The sequence below is a fragment of the Elephantulus edwardii genome, unplaced genomic scaffold (assembly GCF_000299155.1).
Source record: "Elephantulus edwardii isolate Elephantulus edwardi_28Jun2011 unplaced genomic scaffold, EleEdw1.0 scaffold00121, whole genome shotgun sequence".
NCBI lineage: Eukaryota > Metazoa > Chordata > Mammalia > Macroscelidea > Macroscelididae > Elephantulus > Elephantulus edwardii.
In genome coordinates this window covers 3,558,041-3,564,203 of record NW_006399871.1, presented here as the reverse complement: position 1 = coordinate 3,564,203, position 6,163 = coordinate 3,558,041, and the positions used below count along the sequence as shown (strand labels likewise).

The window sequence follows — 6,163 nt, the reverse complement described above, 5'->3', positions numbered from 1 at the left end:
TTTAATTATTTTATTATTTTTGTGTGAGTGTACCGTCAAATCAGATCTGACTGGTACAGGAGGAGATTGTCCCTCCTTCCCCGGCAGAGCATTTGGTGGATTTGAACTGTGAGCGTCTGGTATTGTAGTTGCAGCTCCTTACCATTAGACCACCAGAGCACCAGAGCTGCCGTGCGAATACCTGTTTTAAAAACCCACCCGGGTGTGATATCTTTTTGTCTTTATGGGAGCAGTGAAGGTGGATAAGAAAACATTTCCTAGAGGGGAAGGTTGCTCTAACAAATATCTAAAATGTGGAAATGGTTTTGGATTTGGGTCATGACTGGAGATGGAGAAATACTATTCGTGTATCTGACAATCCCGGCTTGCCTTCAATAAACTGTTGGTGGATTTAAGGATTATTCCAGCCTCAGTCCTCCATTTTGTGGTGTATTGTAAATCCTATGCTGATGAACATTCTGGAACAGCTTGCCTGTTGTGTAACTGAGTCACAGCTGACCCTTCAGAGGCTGTCAGTCACATGGGAGGAAATTGCCTTAGCTATCTCCTGAGGAGCAGCTGGAGGATTCCAACCATGTGCCTTTGGGTTGGTAGCACAGCGCCTTACTCACTAGGCCACTGGAGCTCACTGAAGTAGGATTACTGGATATGACCGCAGTTACTCTTATAGTCACCTTGAGGGCATATTCTGTAGTCAGTATAAATAGGATTGTTATTGTATACCATAGAGTTGCAGCCGACCCACAGCCCATAGTCGACCCTCCATTAGGTTTTCAAAGGCAGTTAATCACACAGGAGATTGCCCATCCTTCTCCCACTGAGCAGCTGGTGGATTTGAACTACCTGCATTTGGAATTGCAGTGCAACTTCTTGCCACTAGGCCACCAGAGCTCCATAAATAAAATAACTAAACAACTCATTCCCATCAAGTTAAGGAGAATTCCCGTCTTGCTCCCTTGGAGCAGCTAGTGGAATTGAACCACCTGGCTTTGGGTTGGCAGTGCATCATCTTAACAAGAAGGTTCAGTTTTTTGCTTGGATCTGATCTGATCCAACTGTCCCTACAAACTGCCACCTGCCTCAACCTGGCAAGCCAAGCCACCCATTGATCATTGGCTCCTGCAGTCATAGGGGTCAGCTTACTTAACTGAAACTTGATCCATAGATTTGGGACTTGCCAAACTCCATAACCACTGAACTTTCCCTGAAAGTTTGTGAGTTTCTATGACTAAGACAGAAGAAAGCTGAAGGAATAAGGAACCATCCATATTAGAGATGACAGTGTGGTACAGCATTTGGTACCAAAAATTTGGATATATGGATGGAAGGAGTGTGTGTGTAAAGGAACTAGGAAAGATCTTATGGGTACCTGAAAAGTCAGGGTAATGATGGGCATAGTCCAGTGGTGATTAATTTTGTATAACATAATGCATGGATGAAGCTCTGGTGGCCTAGTGGCAAGAAGCTGCACTGCAATCACAGAGGTACGTGGTTCGAATCCACCAGATGCTCTGCTAGAAAAGGTGAGGCAATCTCCTCCTGTACCAGTCAGATCTGGTTTGACAGTCAACACACACACACACACACGCACACAAATCCCATAATATATGGAAATGATTGTATGAAACAATGTAAATGAAGAATAGTATGAAACACAATGTATACTAACTTTGTAAGCAAACCAACATAAAAGTTAAAAAAATAAAAAGTTGGACATTTGGGACATGCTTAACCTCCACATTGTAGGAACCAGCTTTGTACAATTCCTTCTAAAAGAAATTGTGCAGGCCAGGGGAGAGGTTACTAGACATAGAAATGTTAACATGTACAGAAGAGGAAGACCTTGGATGAGATGGATTGATACAGTAACTGGGTCAATGGGGTAGATGAGTGGGAGTCAGTGAGCCTGGCTCAGGACAGGGCAGGCTTCAGAGCTGTCGCACAGGGTCACTGTGAGTCACAGGCAATTTGACAGCCCATAATTGTGCTTTTAGTGAGATTGTAAAAGGACCCGATATAAATGTTGTTGGCTACTCAAAGTTGTTATAAAGTGGCAAAGGATTTTTCTGAGTTAAGTTGAAATGTTTTATGGAAAATAGACTATTGCACTGAAGAAATTTCTAATCAAAATCCTAAAGGGATTTTTGCATTGTTGCTCTTTGTTACTTACTCCTTGCTCTAAATTGTAAAATGCAGGAGGAAAGTAATTTAAAAATGAACTGCAAAAAGTAAAGAGAGGTTAAAAGATATTAAATTCTGTGGTGAAAACTAAGAGAACATATCCTGGAAGTGACACCACAGTTGTTGCTACATAATCTTTTGTTAAAGAGATTTGACCTGACCAGGAGGATGGAATCTACCAAAGGTAAGAAGGCAGGGTCACCATGTCCAAAGAGCAGAGCCATTGCTCGGATGTATGTAGAAAACAGGTGATTATTTTCAGTCCTTCAGAGCTAATAAGATTTACTCTGCTTTATTTTCAACTGCCTGTTGCCCATGACTCCTTATTTTTACTCCCCACCTATATCCTCTGGCAATGAAAACGTCTGCCTCCTACTGGCCCTGCCATTGTATTTTGGAAGCAGAGGACTTGTATCCTAGGTCTCAGAGGGCCATAGAAGAAGAGAACTTTTACCCAGGATGTTGGAACACAGTAGAATCTTGTCTTTTAATTAATACAGTGATGCAGTTGCAAGAAATACCACACATGAATGGATTTAACAAGCAAATTTTATTTTTCACTGTTATGAGGTAGAAGTCTAAATTTAGAGCGAGCACTCTTGGGGAAAGTTCTCTCTGTCACTTCTGGGAAAAGGTCATGGTAATTTGTCAGCTTCTGGGTTTTTTTGTCCCCTGATGTTCTGCATGTGGCTGGAGGTCTGTCCTCCCCCAGTCCTCCTTGCTGCTCCTTTGTCAGATTTGTTCCTTTTATATCTCAAAGGTGATTCTCTTAAGCCATACCCACTTTATAGCATATCTGCCAGAACAATGCTACTTAACTAAAATACTCACATTTCTTGTTTTTTCTATATTTTTATATTGGATTTTATCAGCATTTCAAGCTGGATTCAGAAGAGGCCACGGAACAGCTGCTGACATCTGATGAATCTCAACTGAAAGCAAATAATACAAGAATAATGTTTACCTATGTTTTATCACCTAGGCAAAGGCATTCAATTCTGTGGATCATAATAAATGATGGGCAACTCTGAGAAGAATCGGACAGCATTTTAGAGCGCTTAATTGTTCTTCTATATCCTGTGGAGGGCTAAAAGAACAAACAAGTCTCTTTTGGACAGTGTACATACTAGGGTGCTCCTTGGAGGCAAGGACGGTGAAACTTTGGCTCACATACTTTGGGCATGTTGTTAAGGGGAGCCAGTCTTTGAAGAAGGACATGGTGCTTGAAAAGGTAAAGGAGGGTCAGTGTAGGGGAGCAAGATAGAGCAGCTCAGTGGCTTTAACAATGGGCTCAGGTATAACAGTGATGAGAATGGCACAGGTTAGGTCTAGTTTCACATCATAGGGTTGCTATGAGTGGTGGTTGACTTGACAGCACAGCACAACATACATGGATGAAGAAGCTGTCACAGAATAAGGTGATAATACTGCATGCTCTTTAAAATCAGGAGAAAGGTGTACATCAGGATTTCTCTTCACCACACTTGTATTCAATCTGTATACTGAGCCAATAATCTGAGAAGCTGAACTATATGAATAAGAATGTGGCAACAGAATTAGAGGAAGACTTATTAATGAACTGAAACATGTAGGTGGCACAAAAAAAAGTGAAGAGGGCTTAAAGTGCTTATTGAAACTGAAAGGATACACCTTCAATCTGGAATATACCTCAATATTAAAAAACATAGATTGTCCCCACTGGACCAATAACCATATCCAGCATCATGATAAATGGAGAAAAGACTGAAGTTGTTAAGGATTTCCTTTGACTTGGGTCCACAGTAAAAACCCTGGGATACAGCAGTCAAGCCGTCAAAAGACAATGGCATTGAACAAATCTGCCCCCAAAGACCTCTTTTAAGGTGCTCTGAAAGAGCAAGGATGTCATCACTTGAAAGTCTGAGATGTGCTTGACTCTTCACCAGCAATTCAAAGGTACCAGTTCTTTGGTCTTCTTCATTCATTCTCTGACTTTCACTTGCATATGAAGCAACTGAAAATATCATGGCACCTAAGAATAAAGGCCTGGCAATCTACTTCCCAGATATTCAGTTATAAATTATAAGTCTTACCGAGTAAGATTCTACTCTGACACATAAGGAGTTATTATGAGTCAGAGTTAACTCAGTGGCAACTAGCTTGACTTTAAACTTCAGAAAATAGATAACCCTCCTTTAGTTTACACTTTTATATCCTTACAGGCTTTACATGTTGTCATTGTCTCTGCATAACTGAGCATCATTGTTTTTCACCCAGAAATTATGACTTTTTTTTTCTGGTGTCTTTAGCCATAATATGCATGTTTAAAATCCATCTGACTTCCTAAATTCATGACTCAAATACCACTTTCTTCAAGACTATGAATGAATGATATAATTTCTCTTTGCTTTTTCTCAAAATGAGAATATTGCTGTGGATAGATCCTCCCTTTCACTGTTACTGAGAGTCTAAGATGAAATTTGTAAAGTATAGTTCAGTGCTTTTCACACAGGAGACCCAAGTTCAATTCTTGGTCATGATAGACAGTGAAGAGATTAAGATTGTTAACAGCTTCAGCTTGCTTGGCTCCACAATCAACACTCTTGGTACCAGCAGCCAGGAAATCAAAAGACGATTGCATTGGGAAAATATGCTATCGGGGACCTTGCCAGAGTACTGAAGAACAATGATGTCAGTCTGGAGACTAAAGTATACCTGAACCAGGCCCTGGTTTTTGCAATTACTTGCCATGAATCAGAAAGCTAGACAATGACTAGGGATGATAGAAAGAGAATTGATGCCTTTGAGGTGTGGTGCTGGAGAAGAGTATTAAATATACCATGGACTGCTAGGAAAACAAACAGGTCATCCTGGAGAGTGTGAAACCAAGCTGCTCTTTGGAGGCAAGGATTCTGAAGCTTCATCTACTTTGACATATACTTTGTGAGTGTTGCAAGGCAAGACCAGTCCCTGGAGAGGGACATCATGCTTGGGAGGGTGGAGGGGCAGTGCAACAGAGGAAGACCCTGGATGAGATGGATTGATTCAATGACTGGGGTAATGGGGGTGGTGTGTGTCAGAGACAGTAATATTGGCTCAAGATAGAGCAAGATTTAGGGCTGTTGTTCAGAGTTGTTGTCGCTATAAGTTGCAAGCGACTCAGTGGCACATAGCAACATATGTCAGGCACAGCCTCCACTTGTCTGTTACTGGAGGCTTGTGTGTTGCTGTAATGCAGTAAGCATGTCAAACCAGTAAGATCACTGGAAAATATAAACCCACAAATCTAAGAGAATGAGCTGAATTCTTATAGATAAAACTGTTGAAAGACAATGGCATTTTAAATACCCTCATCAGTAATTTTCCTTTGGATATGTATAAGGGAGTTCTGGTGGCCTAGTGACAAGAAGCTGAGCTACAATCCTGAAGGCACACATTTGAGGCCATCTGCTGCTCCACGGGAAAAGGATGGACAGTCTCCTCCCATGTGATTAACTGCCTCTGAAAACCCACTGGAGGGTCAGCTGTGGGTTGGTTCTGGCTATGGTACACAACAGCAAATGTATTTATAAATCAAAGAAGATGCATCCTCAGGACATCTGCTTGGTCTGGATGTTCTGATTTAAGCTGAAATATTACTTTATTAAAGTCTCCTACTTTCTTACATAAACAAAAAGCCAACCTATTGCTATTCAGTAAATTCCAACTCACAGCAACCCTAAAGGACAAAGTATAATCGCCCCATAGTATTTCCAAAGATGTCATCTTTACGAAAGGAGACGGGCATATTTTCTTTGCCATGAAGCAGCTGGTGGGTTCAAACTGGCAACTTCCTGGTGAATAGCTAAGCACTATGCCACAAGGATGTCTCTTCTTACATAAAGCCTTCTGCAAATCTATTTGAAAGAAAAAGATCCTTTAAAGAATATGTAAAGGGAGCTCTGGTGGCCTAGTGGCAAGAAGCTGTACTGCAATCCCAGAGATAAGCGGTTCAAATCCACCA

The 6,163-nt window shown here is 41.2% G+C and overlaps 1 protein-coding gene across 1 annotated transcript in view; it reads right to left on the bottom strand.

Annotated features, from left to right (window-relative positions):
- KIF9 (kinesin family member 9) overlaps nucleotides 1-6,163 on the bottom strand; it is a 97,487-nt gene that overhangs the window by 2,892 nt on the left and 88,432 nt on the right. The window lies entirely within an intron of this gene.